General features: G+C 39.3%; 1 long non-coding RNA gene across 1 annotated transcript; it reads left to right on the forward strand.

Annotated features, from left to right (window-relative positions):
- Positions 1-1,762: 1,762 nt before the first annotated feature.
- On the forward strand, positions 1,763-10,831 carry LOC129783980 (uncharacterized). The gene is made up of 3 exons (XR_008746196.1): positions 1,763-1,835; positions 2,442-2,564; positions 10,673-10,831. It is a non-coding gene; the product is annotated as an uncharacterized LOC129783980 (long non-coding RNA).
- The last annotated feature ends 10,089 nt before the right edge of the window (positions 10,832-20,920 follow it).

A 20,920-nucleotide genomic window follows, 5' to 3' on the forward strand; every position in this document is an offset into this window, starting at 1 on the left:
TCTGTTCTTCTTAACCACAAACTAATTGCTTATGGCAGAATAAAGTGGAGAATGTAACTGTGTATTTCCAGTCTTGTCTCCCTTTTCCAATTCCATTTTGCAAGCATTCCTGCAGGTCCAAGCTAAAATGAACAGATAAAGTCTTGGCATATGCAAAGAAAATATTTTATAAGATTCTGGATGCCAAAGTATACGTTAAGCTCTTGCCCTAGCGCAGAAAATTGGGAAGGACTGGAGTAGTCCTGAGGTATTAACATTTTCTTTTATGTCCTCTTCCATTTCATAATGTTTGCTACTACTTAAAAGGTCTCATAGTATTCCAGCAATGTTAGAAGGAGGCTAGAAAAATGTGAATGTTTTTTTCTTGCTTATTACACACTTTCTACTTTTTTGCCTGTTATTTCTTGCCACTGGTTTTCATTCAAACACATCTGCTTAGAAGTTGCAGCAGAGTAAGATGCACAGTTTTGCCCAATAAACAAACTCAGAGCAATTTTACTTCCTTTTCTGGGACGCAAGTAACAAAGATCATGTTAAAAAAACCATGGGGCTGTGGCATATCAGCAAAGCCACCTACCAAGGCCATAAAACCTGAGAAAAACCCTGTAAAAACCCCCTTCTCTGCTGGCCTTCCCTCTTACATAGACTTTTTACGGCGATATGGGTACAAAATAAAGCCACATGAAAGAAGATGGCTTTTTCCATCTGCTTCTACCTTGCTTTCACTGATTTGAGCGGCTACACAAAGTGCTCACCAGTTCCACAGGGAACTGTCAGCCTGCTCTCCAGAGCGTGTGGCTCCCTGTCAGCCCCGCAGGGCCAGGGAGGATGCAGCTGGGCTTCATTACTAGCCCCACCACTGGGGCCAAGTGACCTTGCTTCCTTTAACAAGCCTTTTAACATGAACTATAAAAGACGCCTGTCCTGCTTTAGGAGGAGGGAAGGTAACAGTAAGTTGCTAGGGGTAGGTGAGTCAGTTTGTCTTTGCCTTTTTAAGTTTGTTTTTTAAGGAAAATTTTCAGATCTGCAGGTGTTTTGGTTTTTAGCTCTAGCAAGGAGATTTTTTTTTTTCTTATTGTGATACTGGGCTTTCAGCCAATTGTTTGTGATTTGTAACAGTAGCCCAATTAAAAAATGTTTCCTTCTTCTTTCTTTATTTTGCCTGAAAGTATATGTATTTCTGACCTGTATTAGGTCTCCTGAGTCAGCTAACCTCATATGTAAGAGGTTTAAATTAAACTGCTGTGTCTTCTTACTTAGAAAACAAACATACGAATTCTAGAAGCCTTTCTTTGCTCTTTGAATAAATAATGAAAATGTACTTCATATCATAAATGTTTGTTGATAGTATAATAGTAAAGTTGTTAAAAGGCTGATACAGAGGAAACTATAAAGTGCGGGGGTTTTTGAGTATTAATGCTGTGTTAATACACATGATGCTGACTCTCATTACCTGTTTTGTCCACCCCTGCAATGCCTGTGTTTTAATGCTGGGTTTGGATGGTAGTTCAGGCTTTTCCTATGTGGCAGTAAGGGTGGGCTTAAGGCTACAGGTGTTCAGAGGCTTAATTTGTTTTTATCTGAATGTGAACTAAACATACCTATATGCTCTGTGTATGTGTATTTGTATTGCTTGGTTGTTTAATTACAATGCTAGCTATGTACTTATTGCTTGAAATAAGATACAAAAAGGTGAAGTAAATTTTCTTACAAATACACAATTGTCTTAGCTTTTATGGTATCAGGCAGAGGTATGAGTTGTTACAGCCTCTAGGTATTACTGGGAGGTACTCTCTTGCTCCAGACAGCTGAAGTGAAACTTTCAGCCTTTTGAAGTCAATGGATTGCTTTCTTGACTTCATCAGTCTTGTACTTCTGTAAATGGTTTCAGTGTAGGCAATCTAAAAAGGCTGCATCCTAGATTCAACACATGCTAAGGTATTTTCCCTCTACAGCAAATTGCATTTGGTATGCATGGACTAGTTTTATGTGAGGCTTTTCTAGAAGGCATTCGTTCTCAAACTTACTTCTGCTAATTTTGATGATAGGAGGGTCCAGCCATCACTGAATGTTTGTTTGTTTTTTTAAACCTGTCCTAGGTACTCTGAATGCCAAATAAGTGATGGCAGATACAGAAGTTGACAGGAGATGTTACACACTCTTTGTGTCACGCTGCATGTGAAAACCATCAGTTACTAGTAATACGTAGTATAGCACGTGCTAGAAGTAAGCAGCCATGTGCTTAGTCCTTTCCCTTTTTAGAAAAGTATATCCCTGTGCGTTTGTAGCAACAGGCAGCAGAAATAACTGTGAATTTCTGCTCCAATGGCTTAGCTTAAATAAATGTTGACAGGATTATTAACTATTAATCTTATAATGCATACCTTCCTAAAGGACCTGAATTCTCATTTTAATTGTATCAAAATTCTTTCTAAATCTAGCAGGTCTGGTAGTGAAGGGTCTGACCATGTGAAATTTCTTTGTAAGATGGGAGTAGGACTGCTTCTTCATTAAATCATAAATGGGAAACACTGCTCTAGCTTTCCACGCTTGTAGAATAAGAGGTAAGGAATTATCCTGCTTATTCTTACAGTATGCTTTTTTGCACTCAGGGAAAGAGATCAGACAGTTTGGATTTAGAAAATGACCTTATGTCTGGTGCTCAGTGGTTTAACTTGGTTCCTAATCCATGCCTATTTTGTTACCTGTGCTGTTCCACATCTGGGACTGCACACCATTTCAGGTGAAACAGTGATACGGAATAAAAACTGAGATTTAAATGTTTTGTGAAGTAAAATATTTTAATTTTCTTTCACCTGCCCCCCAGTTTCTGTGCTGTTAATGTTTACAGCATGCTCATTTCTCCTTGACTTCCCTGCCCCTCTGCCTTTTCCAGCTCCTGTTTTAAAAATGCTGCATTCCCCTCTTGAGCTATAGCAGCTGTAGCTGGCTGTGTAACTTAAACCTGTATGTAGAGGAGAAGCTGGGCTTTTCACTTTTCCATATTAAACTTTCCCCAGTAGCTCCATGAAGAGAGCCTCCCATTTGTTGTCTTTAGGTCCTCCATGGATTTCTAGAGCCTGTTTAGACTTTCAGTGAATCTGTGAAAGGCTACAATAGCAACTGATATAATTCAGAGATGATCTAGTCTTCTAAATCGGTGTTTAGACTGGTTTATAAACTTGTAGTATTAACCCTGTCAGAGATGCGAGTTCTTACTTAATTTCATCTGTTCACTGGTTCCAAAGTAGGCTTTGGAAGATTTCTTTTATCGCTTCTTGAAAGCCCAAACAACTGGTTATAATAATCATAATCCTCAGCTTTCATTGACAACCACTGCTGATACTAGGGCATGTGGAATATACCCCTCCTGTCTCTTTTAAGCCATTTATTTTAAACAGAGATGTTCTTAAATGCAAGTTCAAGTGACCCAATAACACTGATAGGTTTTTGAATGCAGCTAGTTATCACTTTCTAGCACGACTTGCTCTGTAATGGTAGGTATCTGCCTGTGTAACAAAAAAGGGACTCTCCTATCTCATAATAGGCATGAATGTATAGTTGGCTGATCTTGCAGCTGTTGTGTATTTTGGAAAGTCCGCTGATTGACAATTTGATTTCTGCCTGCTGAAAAGCGTGGAGTTGAGGTACCTTTTGATGAACTGCTAGATAAATGTTTATAATTCACTTCAAAAAGATATCCCCTCTCCTCTGAAGATTCTTTTTTTACTGATACTATCTACCATGAGGAAAACTGGAAAAGCACAGGAGGTGGAAATGTTATTACTTGAATGCCTGCTGGTTGTAGACACAGAATAGGGTGCCTATTAAAAAGGTTGTTCCATCTCAAAGCCAGATAACATCATCAGGGAGGGATGATGTTGGAGGGTGTTTCCTTTCAAGCAGTTAAGCATGATTCTTATTTTACTCCTTGGTGGAATCAGGACTTACTCATCCTCTATGTCTTGGGGAATTAATTAATTCTTTGAGGACACAAGGATGAAGTTCCTGCTGTGTGTAGGCAGGGCTTGCACATAGGCTGTGGGCACTTCTGGTACTTTTCCTCCCACATACCCATGCATGTGCCAGCTGCAATCTGGGCCCATTATTATTACTGTGTTTATTCTCTTCAATTTCCCATCATACAGCTAGGAAGTTGTGGGTAAATGTATTGTGTTTATTTTGCATTCAAGTTATTTTGCATCGTGTTATAATTAGAAGCTGGAGACAACTCTCTGTTGTTCAAGTGAGGCATTGTTCCTTCTCTTGGCTTTTCTTTTTCCAAGTGCTGCCTCTTCATAGTCATTCTTTCACAGACCAAAAGTTTTGGGCTTTTTTGTTTGACACATTTAAAACTAATGGGCAGGTACACTGAGCTAATGCATATAGTGTGCTGTCCTAGAGAACTGGTTTAGTCTGTCTTGAGAGCAGGAGCAGCTGCAGACCACCTGCAGATGTTGACTGGACGGACAGTTGCTCGTGAGTGATTCGATTATGTTTCTTCAGTTCCGTTTTTGAGTCATGTTGGGCAACTGCTCCCAGCCCTTAATGGCTTCCTTATGTTCTTTCACCCTCTCTTGTTCAAACTGTGCAGCTGGCTGCTGGGGAGGACAGCACAGTGAAAATGGCTGGTGCCACGTGGTTTGCAGGCAGATGATGTGTGACACTGTAGACAAGACAGTGGTTCCATTTCCTCTGTAACTAACTGGTGGCTGCTGAGTGCCAGGTGATTTGTCTCATGCCTTCTTGAGAGAGGGTGAAGGAGACCTAAAGGATGTGGAGAAAGTCATGCCTGCTGCTTTGGTTTGAGCAATAGGTTAAAGCAAGTTACAACTGTTTCTGGATCCCACTTAGTCATAGGTTCCCTTTTGATATTGACAAAGCCCCTGTTATCATTGTGTTTTAGAGATGTCTGACCACTTTCTCCTGGACTTGCTTACCCAGCATTACAGCTGGTTGTATAATAACCCCATCTAGCATTCACAGCATTCTTTGCAGGAGGCTCGGCCCAGAGGTCTTGATCAGCAGTTCCTAGTTTGAAGTATGGGAGAACTAGAGGAAAACTATGAAGTTATGAAATCCTTTTTATGAGAGCCTCATGCTGACTTTATATCCAAGTGTGAAGAAATTGCTTCTGAGATCATAGCTGTTTCTGAGCTCAAATTGTGTCCTTGTGCATAGCTTGTGATGTTGCCACTCACTAACAGGTATGGCTTGACAAGGCCAGTACTTACATGCTGCACATGGCAGCAAAGTATTTATTATCATACTTAAATGAAACCCCAAAATACCTCTGCAATTAAAAATATATATATCTCTGACCAGAGCTTTGAGGTAGGTCTGTCCAGCCTTCTTCCCTCAAAGAGCTTTTAAACTCAAACCTCAGGTTTTCCGTGAACAAAGCCGACATCAGACAAACCTCTTAGAACAGAGACAAGAGAGAAAAAAGACAGACTAGACATGGGGAAGGGTTTATAAACAAATCTCCTGCTGCTCACTTTGTCCTTGCTTCCAGTCTTGGTTTCAGTCGGCTCTGTGGCTTTCAGGGTTGAAGCAGACTGTGAGTTCACTCTAGTCCCTAGCAAGTTTTTTTTGTTGTCACTGTGGGGCTTATTTCTAGCTTTTCCTGCTGCTTTTGGCCATCTCCTGAGCCTGAACTGCATGCTCATGCCTCCTTGCTGTTTGCTTCTCCCTTGTCTTAAGCACACCCAGTAGCTCTCAAATGCAGATACTGCATCCTTTTCCCTGCAGAGGGGCCCACTTGGCTCTGTTGCTCTCTTTAAAGGAAGATAATATACCAAGAGAAACAAACAAATTGGATACTGTCTGTTCTAGCCCCTAACAGAGACATTTTTCTGGAAAAAGAACGGTATGTTGTGATAAATGTGAAATGTACAATCTAAATATTTAGCTACTGTTAAGTCATCTGTTAATGTTTTCTGGCTATCTTTTAAAAATTGTTTGTGTGCTTCTTTGTATAGTTTCCATCAAAAAATACAAAAGGCAGGTTTTTGAATTCTCATATAATGGAGAAAATGTACAGTTATCCATACCTTTGGTTTGTGCAAAGATTAACTAGGAGATCTCTGACTGCCTTACACCTCAGCTGGAATTTGTGCTTTTAAGTCCTTAATAGCAGTTTTGGTTGTCTAGGCTGCTTAGTTCTGCTAGTTCAGCAGACCTCTTTGTAATGAAGAGTGGAGGTTCAGTATTTGGTATATTTTCTGCATGGGATGAATAATTTTGCTCATATTTGGTACTGTTGTAGTAGACCTCCTATATGAATACAAGTGTAGATGTCTGCTCAGTGTAGGTGCTTAGATTAGATTAAGAGGAAAGATCTGATGGGCAGCAATCTGAGAAATATAGCAAGTTTTTGTCTGGTAAAGTAATGCAGCTCCCGTGTTACTCTGCACAATGAATATGGTTGCTTTTATCCTACTTCAGTCTGAAACTTCCCAATGAGTTCAGAGAAGTTTATGGTGGAAACATACCCATCTGTAAACTAACCACTAGTGTAATGAAAAGTTATACAAAAATGTAACATCTAACGAGTTCCATGGCAACTAGAGGAACAGCAAGATACTTCACAATATGATGACAAACAACGATATTGAGGAGGAACGTACATGAAAGAAACAATCAAACAATAATAACAAGAATAGAGGCACATTTTCATTAGATGAAAACTACTTAAACAATGACCTTTCTGACAAACCACAGAAATAGCAAACACGCAAGCTTTTTAATAAGTTGCATATTGCAGTTTTGCACACATATCCCCTGGAAGCTTGATACAGTCCAAATGTCTGTCCCTTGGTCAAGGCCTGTGGGTATGTGCTCTTTGGCTGAACGAACAAGTGAAAGCTTGCAGGTTACTCAAACCTGCAGGAAATCAGTGGTTCTGACTACTCTTCCCTCCACTTGAATATGAATTTTTCTCATTTGATGTTTTCTTAGTCCTTGTCATTACTTTTGTGAGGGAGAGAGGGGAACAAAATTGTTAGTAAATGATCTGTGATCAAAGGTATGGTTGGGATCCAATAAAATTGACTTGTCTCTGAATTTAGTCCAAGCCAGCTCTAGTTCCTGCTTATGTTGTAGCACTCTTTAATGCCATATTGCATTTGAAATGTATAAATGTCTTGATTTATATTATGAATGGGTCTTTGGTTGCTTTGTCCCATTAGGCTGATGCTGTAAGCTGGAGAGGAGGGAACAAAATATCATGTGGGATGATACCAGAATTAGTAGCTGTTCCTTCCAAGACTTCTCAAAGCAGTAGGTTTCTTCTGAAGAAAGTATTTCAGATACATTGAAACCTTTTTAATTCTCACTTCTTGCTAACAGTTCTCATTGATGAGATCTATCAGGTCTATCTGGTTCTTAAATCAGGGGGTTATTATGTGTCTTCAACCTGTCATAATATTTGTGAACAACAAATTTTCAAGAGCATTAGAGATTAATTCTGTTCAACTAAGTGTAGGCTATTAAGAGTTAAAATCCCTGCAATGGAAAAATGATTCACCTATGTCTATTTAATGTTTTGCTCACAATCTCTTGGCTTGTTCTAGGGGTTTTTTTTCCTTGTCTTTTATCATAGTTCAATGTTAGTTATTACAAACATTCTCCAACCTTCAAAATTGCATTAGAAATAATGGTTATTCCTACTGTCTGTGAAGATGCAAAACACATGAGAACAATTAAACTGCCATTCTTATTTGGTGTTTTATCAGAAATGAAATGTATGGTGTATATATGCCAGTAACTCTTACTGCAGTTTTTAAACTAAAAGGAAGTAATGCAGTGTCAAGCACTATTGGACAAATAATAAAATTCAGCAACCCCAAACAGAAAAAAGATGGTTTCTTGCTAAGAACACACGAGAAGGGAAACAGACTCTGCTTCTGTTTTTTGCTGGGGGCTCTGTGTGTATAGTTGTGTGCCTGTGCCTATGTGAGGAGTGGGCTGGGTGGGTTCAAAAATCCACTGGTTAGACAGGCAGGACCATAGCAGCAGCTGCATATTGAGTGCTCGACATCCATGGTGCTTCCTTCTCTCTCACTTCTCTTTGGCTCCCTTCATGCTGTAAGAATAACACTGCTTAGGCACAGATCAGGCAAAATCATGTTAGTTGTGTTGTATCCTGTGACTCTGTGCAGGTTAATGCTTTTCATCTATGTTAACAGAACAATGAAGCATGGTCAGCATGCAGGTTGGCCACAGCCATGTTGTATGACAAGGGCTAAATATGGCTACTTCTCAAGAGTAGACAGAGCTTCATTCAGCCCTTCTGTGACTAATTATTACAGTTTGGGCAGACTTTCATACAGTTTCAGAAAGGGCATGTTAATGTCTTGTACCTCTTGAAAGACACACTTTTAAATAAGATGCAGCTGCACTGTATTTTCAGTTCATTCCCTTGCTGCTTTATGAGAAAAGATGACTAACTCATTTACGGCAACACTGAGCAGTAATAACTTCAAATTTATGGGGCACCCAGTGTCTAGATGCCTTAAGGCGCCTGACAGGCTATAACTTAAAATGTAACTTGAAAAAAAGCAGTCTGATTTAACACAATAGAACTGATGGAGAAACAGAAACCCTATTGTGTGATAAATAGAACAGCGTCCCACAAACAATATCGAACCCAAACTCTCTGCAGCCTGACCCAGAGGGGTGCCATTGTTCTCTCTGAAATGTCATAGGCGTACACATTTGAGCTAGGAGAAAGCATTTATATAGGCAGGCTTTGCACATGGTAAACCAGAACTAGCTACAGCTTTAGACTGAGCAGTAGGATTTGTTTGCCTTGTTAACCAAGGATGAATACTTCAGAAAGGAAGCAACATAGTGGCAGACATCTTTCAGATGTCTTTCTATAGGTATTACTTTTCTTTGAAAAGTGTGCTTTTCAAAGTACACTTCTCCTATTAATAGTTAGATTAATCTGTACATATACACATATTTTTCCACTGGTCCCTCTTCTCTACTAGTTTCAGATAGTTACAGAACTACTTCCTGGCTTTAATCTCGTCTTAAAATAAACTTCTGCCCCGAAGTGTGGGTTTAACAGGCTTCTCTCAAGCTTTTCTATCAGCTGCTGTTCTGGGTGAACAGTGAAAGTAGTTCCTAGGAGGGTGCCCTGTGAGATCCTTTCCCCAATTATTTGAGCATCTCCAGACATTTCTGCTTTGTGAAGCTAAGTAGGCTTGTAAAGTTTAAATGAAAGGCTTTGTCTGTCTGAAAGAGTGAACTTGTTTGAATCATTCTACCATTGCTTGTAAGGAAAACTATTACTTATTTCTGTCTCAATTTTGAAAACATAAAAGAAATGAAGGGAATAAAAAATATACTCTGTAATCCTTCTAGTGTTTTCAAGACTGAGTAGCTTCACTAACCCATGTTAAGCTGCACAAAATTTTTGTAATAACAGAACTTAATCTTTGAAATAGCTATTGGCTTTCTTCACTTTTACTGTTTGCTTGTTTTTCTAATGTACGTAAGTCACTTTACAGTTGATCCTTATAGTCCTTGACAACAATATCTGCAAATCATTTGAGCTAGAGTTGTATACTTGACGATTGCTGCTTCTTAAATTCTTTTTAGTCTAGTCTGACATATTGTATAACACAGACTTGGCAATAAGACTCCTGCAGTTAAATAAATTATCCTACTAAGTATTGTGAAATTTTCTTTCTAATAACAACAGAAGCCCTATGTTTGTGATTTTCTTATTTGGTGTTATGACTGTACCCAGGGGATGGGGGAGTGGAATTAAGCAGTTTCTAGAGTCTGGCATACGATTTCCAAAACAGTGCATTTCACAATCTTTATCTACCTCATGGCACCCCAGTTAAATAAAGTTAACAAGAAATACAGTGCTCCAAGAAGTTCTGTAGCCCGGAATTTACACATCATGGCATCAAAAAGTATTTCTATTTGTCAGATAGCAAAATTGTAAATAGTTATAATCTAAACACAAGTATTATTTATAAAGATTAATAGAGGAATGGAGAGGACACAATTTTACACAAACTGATGCTATTCAGTGGGTGGCTGTAAATCAGAACAATTTTTATTGAAATCAGTTCTTCAGAATGTTATAACATTTTTTTAAATATTGCTAACATGCAATCTCACCTTTTTAAGGTGACTCTTCTCTGCTTAAAGTTCTGCAAAACTACAGGCTATGTAGCTGGATGTGTTGCTTTAAAAACAAAACAAACCCCACAAGCATATATAGTACATACCAACAGGTAACTTACAGCTCACTCTCTGATCCTGTATTTTCAGCTGACTTGACTTTGAATTCTGAATCTTTGAGATGGAGCTGCTGAGTACCCATGGTGTCAGATGGAATATAATGAGGATTAGTTTTCAGATGGGAGTATTCAACAGAAAAGTCACTTCCAAATATTCATCCTCTATGGTTTAATGAAAACCTAACTCCTGACAAATGTTGGCGTGTTAGTTGGTTGGCTTGTTTTTTGTTAGGCTCAGTTCACCCTAAACAGGTGCATATGGTACCCCTGATTATTCAGGTTCTTAAGTCATATAAAGCAACTCATGACCATGGGTGTTGGTGAAGCTAGTTCTGCTGAGGCCTGTAGGTGGAAAAATCTTAGATTTGTTTTACATTTTTTATATGCAGGACTGACTTCTCTTTCAGAATTCAACATGTATTTGGATGGAGTGAAGCAAAGATCCACTGAAGAATTCAAATATGTCTTCTAGGCCTGTGTTAAAGCTCCAAGAATTTCCCATTCTTCCAGAGGAACTTGTTACAGCACTGAGAATTACATCTTCCTGGCGGAATATTTTGCTAACTGAGAAAGTGACTTAGTTTGGATTTTCAAAAACCCCACATATTTTCTTTGTCAAGAAAAAAATTTAAATCTGTATTCTTAAAATTGATTAGAAGATGCATTCTGTGCCATGTTTACGCAACTTTCCCAAATCTCTTGTTATAACCTTGCATTTCGTAAATGGCACAGAATTACCAGAAATCTAACACAATTTGAAATGTAAAAAAATATTACAGCATAACTAAGGAATGGTGTAGGAATGAGTGTCAGCTTAAGAGTCAAAGCAGAGCTCAATATTAAATAATTCTTCACCGAAGCAGTTGGAGGACGCAGTCTTCTTTCCAACACTGTACTGTGCATAGGACTCAAAACCCAAAAGAAACAATATTCCATTTATGGGTCTGAATGTCATATTGCCTCTTATGAGATAATGTCAAACTACACAGTGTGCTGATTTCAGCTGTTCTAAAAATAACTAAAACCTAGGAAAAAATTCCAACAGCCTTCTAAATAATACTCCCAGATACTAGATCCCTGCAGTCAATGAGAATTTATTTTGCATTTTGAATCTACTGCCTCAACCCCTAATGGTTTGGCTACCTGTCTTTTTTTGTCTAGTATCTCAGGTCAAATACCATAGATAGCTGTGAACTAAACATTTCATAAATGGGGAGGGGGGAATTAATAATCGGGGTCTGTAAATACTGGAGGCATATGCTGGTCCTTGAAACATGATCTCTTTGCATTCAAAGTCTACAAGACAGACTGAAGTGGTGCTGATGGTGAGACCAGTAGTGCATTGAGGAGTATTAATGGAAAAAAGTTTGGAGTTCTTTGAAGGGGGGTTGGGGGGAAGTATTCAGTGGCTAAAAGTTGAGGGTGTTTTCCAGTAGAAAGGAGTACTAGAAATGCCAAAATGAAGCAGGAATGAAGACAAGATGCGAGTAAAGAGGCTGGAAAGGAGTCAGAAGGGAAAGTAGCAGGTGTGCAGGCTGCAGTGCAGGAAGATAATACTTGACCATGGGATCTGGTCTAAGATGGTTACAGCTATGTAAATACTCTTAGGTGGACCTGGGAATTAGGCTTAGCTCCCCAAATAAGTGATCTTTTTGTGTTTCCATTTCCTGTAGGCCATAAAGAAATCTCTTCTCTTCTGTGACCGGGTTTCCTGACCATGGGAATTAAATTGCTCCAGCTCATAGTTCAGGAAGAAACTAACAAGTATGTAGTGTAGCTCATCAGAGGGTTTAAGCCCTCCACTGGTGGTTCAGACACAGCTAAACAGAATACAGAAAGGTAAAAGGTGGAAAGGGCATCAATGCCATTGACGAGGGGGTAACACAAGTGCTATTTTTCTGAGAATGGGAAGAAGACAGTGAGGCTAAGAAGAATAATAATTATGTGAAATGACCTGAGACCAAGCTCTGAGCAATGAACAGGACAGATCTTGAAAATGTTCTTAGAGTGCCAGGATGACTTTTCCATATCTGGCAGTTCTGAGAAATATTTTCTGCATGCATGTAGCTGTTTTCCAAGGATTTTAAAACCATTTTGTGTAGCAGCTTTATGATACCCTATGCAGTGGACTGACTGCTAAAGATTCATGGAGAAATGAAAACGGGGATATCCAACACCATGTGGCAGACATGAAAGGTAGAGGTCAGTAATGAGAGTTGTCACTTGTCTGCTATAATATTAACAAACCACTGTAAGTTCATGGTACAGTAGTCAGCGCTCTTCCTGCTATAGGAAAACCCAACATGGTGTTCTAGCTTCCATGTCCTGTTCAGGAATGGTGGAAAAATACTTCACAGCCTTAAAGCTCTTTCAAGGTTTTATAAAGAATTTGTGTAGTTGGGCTGCTAAATATGAGTTAAATAACAGGCAGGTACTGAAAGGGAACCTAACTTCTGTCTTTTCAACAAATAAAAATAGTTACACAGAGTAGGAATGATCTTGGTGACAAAGTTCATGTTACATGAAGATCCCTCTCAAGATTAGGTTGCAAGTAGGAGAGGAAGTAGGTAAGTTTAAGACTTATTGCTCCCAGAAGGAGCATATGATCAACTCAGCGCAAACCCTAATGGGAAGCGGGGCCTGGGAAAGTATGACCTTTATGCAATGGGGCATGTATGTGAATGGTTAGGATTGAAGGAACTAGCTCACCAGGGAGAAGCTGGATCTGGAAAGTCACTTTCTATTAATAAAGGCAAGAAAAGGGGTGAGCTGATTCTGAAGGGTCTGACAGGAGACACAGGGTGGGTGAAATCAGTTTAGGAAGTAACTCTTGAGCTAAAATAGGATATTGATGGGCTGAGGAAGACACTTCTAGAAAGTGTATGGATGTGGCCCAGCAGTTCATTTGCTGCATAAAGTGGTTCTGATAGTTCCTGTCATTTGAAAAAAATAATGGAGATGGCTTCCTTTAAAACATTTACTGTATGTATTTTGGAGTTTAGTGCTCCAATTTCTGATGTTCCAAGACTCCCTAAGTTAATGTTTTTCTAGGCTTTTTGATATCAGAGCATAACATGAGTATACCAGAGGTCACTCCACAGCACTGTCCAATAGCAGGTGTCTAGAAGAAATTGAGTGGGTCAGGTGTGCATGATGTTGCCCCTGGGTACTTGTCTGGCCTCCAGCTATTTGAGGCATGGACAATTTCTTAGCTAGACACAACTTCTATCAGTGTAATAATAACCCTCAACAAGCTTTTCTTACATCAGCCTGTTGAACAGCCCTTTGAATCTGACCAGCCAGCCAGAGCTATGTAGGCTGGGGAGTTCATGGTGGTTTGTTTTTTTGGGTTGTTTTTTTTTTTTTCCCCCCAGTTAAAGCTGACTGACCGACACCAACAACAGGGGAGGGGGTTGAAAAAGCAATGATATCAAATCAGAAAAGGTCAAAAGCTGGAGCCTGAAGTCCTGGCTGGATATGGGAAAGCTACCTCACGTTTTTTTCTAAGTACTGATACTTTGTGTATCAGTCTGACACCACTTTTTGTGCATCTCATTTTAAACTCAGAATTACAGGAAATGGGACTAGAAAAGAGCTCAGGAAATAATCTGGTGCAGGTTTATGTCAAGCACTGGCTGTGCCTGTGTCACTTCATACGCTTGCCTAGCCTATTCTCAAAGACCCCTGCTGATGAGAGCCCAGTGACCTCACCAGGTGGCCTGTGCAAGTACTTTACTCGCTTAGGAAGTATTTTTGATGTCTAAATTCTGACTTGCTTCAATTTGTGTATTCATTCTTCTTGTGTCCATAGTGGTCATAAAGAATAATTTTTTTCTAGTTTTGTTTGAAGTATTTATAAAGTATTTGAAGACTATTATTACATATCCAGAAGTTTTCTGTTATCTGGACTAAACAGCTCATTATCTTCAGTCTTGCTTCTGAGGCCGTAACTACTAGGCTTCTGATCAATGTCTAAGGTTATCATCTAGCCTTTATTACTTTGTCTATAAGGGCTGTAATACCTATAGAAAGAAATTAATACACTTGACGTAATTTTCTTTTAACAAAAGAACAGGCTGCCCAAGACAAGAGGAAGTGGCCTCAAGTTGTACCAGGGGAAGTTTAGATTGGATATTAGGAAAAATCTATTCACCAAAAGGGTGCTCGGGCATTGGAACAGGCTGCCTAGGAAAGTGGTGGAATCACTATCCCTGGAAGTACTTAAAAACCACATAGATGCAGTGCTTAGGGGCATGGTTTAGTGATGGACTTGGCAGTCCTGGGTTAATGGTTGGAACTGATGGTCTTGAAGGTCTCTTCCAACCTAAATGATTCTGTGATTCTAAAAACATGCTAGAACTTTGCTGTTCAACTTTTTTCTGGAACTGTGATACCTCAAAATGAATCAAGTTAGCCAGCTGAAGCTGAACTGATACTGAAGCTGACTTTATCTTGCAGTCTTTCATGATGGGGCATATAGAGTATATAATATATTTTCACACCAGCATAATAACTTTGACTCAAGTTCAGCTGAAGACCCACTACTGCTTCCAGTACTTTTTTTTTAAAGACAGCTAGCTATGGGATTGTATTCTTTATCCCTTTTACTTATGTTGTGTAGCTATGAGATTTTCACTTTTGAACTGCAACCTGTTTTATCAGGTCACACCTTCAATCTGTCAAGACAAAAATGTAAATACTACAGTGCTTAGGGCAGGGCCTGCTATTCTGAAAGCAAGTTACTCCTACGCAGTATTTTAAACCACTTTCTGCTAGTTCTTTAGACTTCTTTCCTATATTGCATACATGAAGCTATGTGAGATAGTAGCAAAAATCTACTACAGTCAAATTATATTGTGCCTCTTTCAGGTCCATACGATGTGGATTAATTAAGTGGTCATTACTTAATTCAGGTTTTGTAGTGATGCATTACTAGCTTAATCTGGTACTTATTCACTTAAAAGTTTTGTCTTAAGAACTCATTTTAAACCCTGGTTTAAAAACCTCTGAAATAATAGGGGTGGATACTGAATTTGCCATCAGCTCAGGAACAGAAATGTGAAAACATGTATATATTATTTTCAAAGGGGAATGAGAAAATTCTTAATTCTGAAATCCTACAGCTAACTTCTAGGACTTCGAATAGCTGAGAAAGAAACTTTGACAGTAACTACTCTGTATATGTAAGCAAAGAGACAGAAGTTAAAAACTAATCTTACAATTTACTGCTTTGCATGACCTTGAATATCACAACACAAGAAGTCTGTATCGGTTTACAGCGAAACCAGAAAATCAAGTCTGCATTGATTAGAAGAGAGATTTCGTGGGGAAGTATTTTTAAGGTTGAAATGATTACTGAATTCAAAAAAAGCTCTGAAGGAATCAGTGTAAAAACAAAACAAAACAAAAAACGGTCCTTCAAAATGGCTCTGAAAGGCATTTTCCTCAGCAAATTAAAGTGCATTAGGGAAAGAATAACTTAAGTTTTTCAGATCCCCAGAAAATACAGACAAAACAAACACTGATAGAACTGGGGAAAAAAATCCTGAGACACTGAGTAGATAGGACTTATTGCCATATTTACAAAAGGTACATTTAACTGTTTTGGAAAATTGATTGTCTTAGATACAAAAGATTGATTTTTAGTTGGTAGTATAACATGTGGTTTAAGTTGACTGCATGTCAACACAATTTGTTCCAGGTACTTGCAGTCACAGTGCCTGGTGATAACTAGTAGCAAGGGTGCCATTGTCCCCAAAGCAGAGCAGACTTTAAAGGCATACACATCTCCTCCTGAGCTCTGCTAGTCAGCTGCTTCTGTTTCCAAATCTTTCATTTGAAAGTATTAGACTTCTTGGATTTGTCTTCAGAAACAGAAGAAGAGTCATTCTGACTGCATGAGCTGGCATATTGTGGGGACTAAAGCAATACTGTTTCATATTCAGCTTGTCAGCATTGCATATCATAGTTGTTGCTATTGGCTCTAAAGAAGGGGGAAATTTTTCCTATATGTGTATTATCTGGCTTCTTTGGGGAATGGAGTAGTTAAAAAAAAAAAAAAAAAAATTTTTTTTTAGGTTAAACTCCACAACTGAGAAAAGAACAAAAAACGGAGAGGTCTGTAGGCTATTCCACTTCAAATGTTCCCCTCAGATTCTGTCATCAGACAAGTTGAAACCTTTGTTTCCTGAAAACCTCAATGCAAAATGAGAAAATACAAAGCCCTTTTTCCATCCTGGTCCGGATACTGCAGTGTAGAAGGTCTGGGAAGTCATTTACAATGAAAAAAGAACAAAGGTCCCATACCAAGTTAATGACCTTGTACCCAGTCAGAGAAATGGGCTTGGCGAATTCCAGGGAAATATCTTACTGAAATCTTAGCATGCCTGGTCAAAGCTAAACATTATTTGCACACTGGAAACATGCAGATATACATGAACAAAGGGAACAGTCTGATAATATTGTAAGTGTTCTGCAAATGGGGTACAAACCAGGTAAGAAAAGATTTTTTAATGTGCTGATCCTGATCTTGCCAGGTTAAGAGGAAGTGGTTGGGGTTGGAAAGGAGCTATGTAGATCGAGGAAGGAAGTTTTGATTCAAAACAGTAGCTGCACATTGAATCTGCAGTGCAGAAATGTTTTGTGGACCATTTGTGAATGTACAGATTTGGAAGGGGGAGCCATTATTTATGAACAACACCCTTTCTCAGATCTGTCAGCTGCCAGAATCAAATTTGGTATTGCTATGGATACTGCAAAAGCTACTATTTTAATACTTAAGGATGCAAGGAACTCCTAAAAGGATAAAACCCCCCAAACAATTAGCCTCTTTGATTTCAGTCCAGCTGCCTGAGGGGCAGGAGGAGGGAAGAAAGAGATGTGAAGTCCCTGAAAACCTTTAGGGATGATAACACCACCATCTGAACAAGGGATTAGCTATGAAAAACCATCCTTTCCTCTGGAGAACACATTTTCCTTCTAAGCTGCTGGATACTTCAGTGGCTGGCATGTTTATGTCTGGAATCGTGAAGACCATTTTTGTCTTAAATCTTTCTGTTTCTTAGACTGTGACATGTGAACTTAAGTATGACCCTTAACTGTTCCTTGGGTTGACTGAGTATCATACTGTGCTTCTTGTATGTATTGTTACAATTATTGTAACTCGAGACAAGCAAATCTCGTAATTATTTTGTCACCACATGTGGATTCCTGCCATGGTATTTCATTTAGGGCACAGCAGCTTCCATGACTATGTAAGAGCTTTATTCTGAAAATACCTCTTTCTCTTTCCAAGAAAGTTATGTAAATAGTTCCTGACACCGTTAGGCTTCAAATCTGAGAGCTGCTGGATTCCCTTGTGTTTCTCCTTAGTGTTCCATGTAGCTGTAAACAAGCAGCTATGGAGCTACATAGAAACAGCGGGGTCAACATGTTCAATTTCTCTGTGCTAGATTGCAAATGAGTTAGTTCAATGTTTGCTTTTTGAGGAGGGTAAGATTTTTCAGCTGCTATGCCAGCGAACCCTGGTGGATCTGCAGAGATTGTAACAGAAGTGTGTATTCACTCATTCAGTTGGTCACTTTAGAGATGATTTAGCTATGTCAGTAAGAAAACACCTTTCACTAGTGTATGCTGTGTACTCAGCTGAAGGCAATGCTGGCATAGGTATGTTGTGCAATTGATGTTGTTCATGATGGGCAACTACAAGAGCCTATATGCACCTATACTATTTATGTACCAAATAGAAAATAGTTCTATTGAAACTTACAGGGCTCCACTCCTGCCATTGACTAGGGATCAGCATACATTCAGCATGATGCGATGTCTTTCACCTTTGTTTGGTCCAATTTGATTCATTTGGAACTTTCAGACCTCATCCTTGTTGCGACTGCAGCTAGGACAAGATAGAACAGAGTTGTAACATACATGCCTGCTGGAGTAGCACTCATCAACTTCATGCTCAACAAGGCTGACTTTATTTCCTCCAGTGGCCCTTCTATGAACCAGAAAGGAAAAATACCAACACCAACAGGGCATGAAGCCTGTTTATAAGACCTTATGGTCAACAGCTGATTAATTTAAATTAAAAAAATAAAATGTTGGTACAGGTGGCTAGGCAGTTGTGAATATCTGATTAATGTCACAACACCCATTAAACTACAAAAGGAGATACTGGTGTCTGTTTTGTCCAGTGCTGTAGCATTTTTCTTATGGTTCAACTGAACGAGATACAGGAAACTGCATTTCATGTTGGGATAATAGCGGATGAAGTTTATAAATGAAAATAGTTATTCTTGCATACTTCAAGAGCTTAAAAACAAAACATGCAAATGCATTGCAACTTACACTGCATTATTTCCTTTTTTTGAAGTTAAATGTAACCCAAGGTTCAAAATTAAGAACCCCCAAGTTCTTATTTTAAAGAGAAGAATACTGAGGCCTTCATAAAGTGGAAAATGATTTTAAAATTTTCATAGCCCTTGGAAAAAGGTCAAAGACAGGGGCAAATGATGCCAACACTTTAATCTGATATACTAAGGCAGATTGGTCTCCATTCAAGAAGGTATTCTAGTCTACAAAGGTATTAAGTATGTTGAATTATGCATATTGAAGCTTTGAAGCTGTATCTTTAAAAGAATAGTTAAATTATGCTCTTACTCTTAAAAATGAAACAGTTGCCCCAAGCAAATCAATTCCTCTGTTCAATGTATTTTGTTTTTGAGGTGTTTAGAATTCTTTCTTACATAAATTCAGATACTCCATTTTCATTCTTTTTACGTTTTGCTAAATTAACAATTGGTGTCTAGGCTACCAATCTAAGTGTAAAACCTGTGTGTCTGTTTTCATTCCCAGAGTTATTCTTCCAACCATATCGTTGGATTCTCTCTCTTTTTTTTTTTTTTTTTTTCCCTCTCAAAGTGAGGGCCTCATCTAATGTACTGGAGCAGTTGCTCATGTATTGAATGGCATCATGCAGCACCATATACTTATTTGTGTATATATGTGTGTTGGCAAGAATAAACATTATTTTGGTAACATTTTTTTTTTTAAGCTTTGATAGCTACCATATGATTGTAGATACTAAACCAAATGGCATCATTGTGCACAACATCTAAGGGCACTAGAAAGTAGTCAAAAGTTTTCTGGTGTTCACCTAGCACTGGTTTTGGTTCTTTTATTTTTCCCTAGATGTCAGCCTATGGACTGGCTGAAATCCAACTGATCCAAAACAACATAGTGCCTTACAATTATCTTAGTTATAACCATGTTATAACTAAAATTCTGTACATTTTTTCATTCCTTCTAGCTGACATCAATACAAAACTTTTTTAATACTTCAGTGGAAACTAGAGACTTGTAATATTTAACTTCTAATTATAGATCTGTTAATGTCACTGCAAGAATACAGATAAATTTTTATGCTCCAGTGGTCTAATTATTAATGTTAGCAGCACAATTTTAAAATGTCTATAAATACAGCATTTTTTTCAGGTTTTTCCTTTTCCCTCTGCTTGCCGCATGTGCCTTTGAACTTACTTTTAACTACATAATCGGATGTAACCAAATCCCTTTTCCAGCTACAACACTACTTCAATTTAGAAAGCATCAATAGTTATGATGTGGGCTGAAATTCCAACTGGAGTTCTTCAGTTTTTTTAGAAAAAGTTCAGTGTTGGGTATTGTACTTTACGTTGCATCCATTGTCTTTTTTTATTAAGCAACTTGCTAAGTGTAACTTCTTTTTCCCTGTTCAAACTAGATTGTCTGTGGTATTAGGCAGAATACAATGCCCCTGTTGGGTGCTGTTATAAGAATATATAGGGTATTACTTCTTAGACAGAAACAGTGTTATGTTATGGTTCCTTTAGGGTTGCTAAATTTCTGGCATTCCCTTGGAGTTCCCTCAAAAACAATCCATGAAAGTGAAGGATTACATAGTTTAAAAAGTGAATGTAAATCTGCATTCACCCATTCCTGCAACAGAAAAATAATTAGGATAAGTCAGAGTGATGATTGAGGAAAACATACAGTTCATGGGAAGTGTTACCTGGCATTGAAGTCTGTTTGGGCATTGTTTCTGGTGAGCATGCTCCTGTACTCTTAAGCAGTCGTACCGGTAAGTACCAGCGGACATATGCATGGTTTTTGGCACCTCTGTGAGAGATCCCAGGTCTTAAAAACAATGAACTGGATTTTCGTGACAGGGTGAAGCAAGCACCTCCATTGCTCAGATCCAAGCCCCAGCAGGACCCCGTTGCCACTCTCCTCACACCTGCCGTGGGCCGCACCGCTGCAGTCACCCAAGCCACAAGCCAACCTGCTGGCTGTGGGCATCGCCTGGATGGTGCCAGACCACAGGGCTGCAACCGGGTGGCAAAGAGCCCCTTTCTCTGGAAACAAACGCCAACCCTCGGGTGAGGAACGCGCCCTTACGCCTCGTGGCTGAGCACACCGCACGGCGGCCCGGCGGGACGCGGCCTGAGCAGCCCGAGGGCTCCACGTTTCCCGTCACAGCGCAGCCGCCCGCCGCCCCTCGACGGCGCGAAGCCCCCGCGCGCGCGGGCGGCCGGGTCCCGCCGCCCCCCCTGCCGCCGCGCCGCCCCGCCCCGTCCCGCCAGCCGCCTGGCTCCGCCCCTCTTCCTCAGGAGCCGGGA

The sequence above is a fragment of the Falco peregrinus genome, chromosome 2, assembly GCF_023634155.1.
Source record: "Falco peregrinus isolate bFalPer1 chromosome 2, bFalPer1.pri, whole genome shotgun sequence".
Taxonomy (NCBI): domain Eukaryota; kingdom Metazoa; phylum Chordata; class Aves; order Falconiformes; family Falconidae; genus Falco; species Falco peregrinus.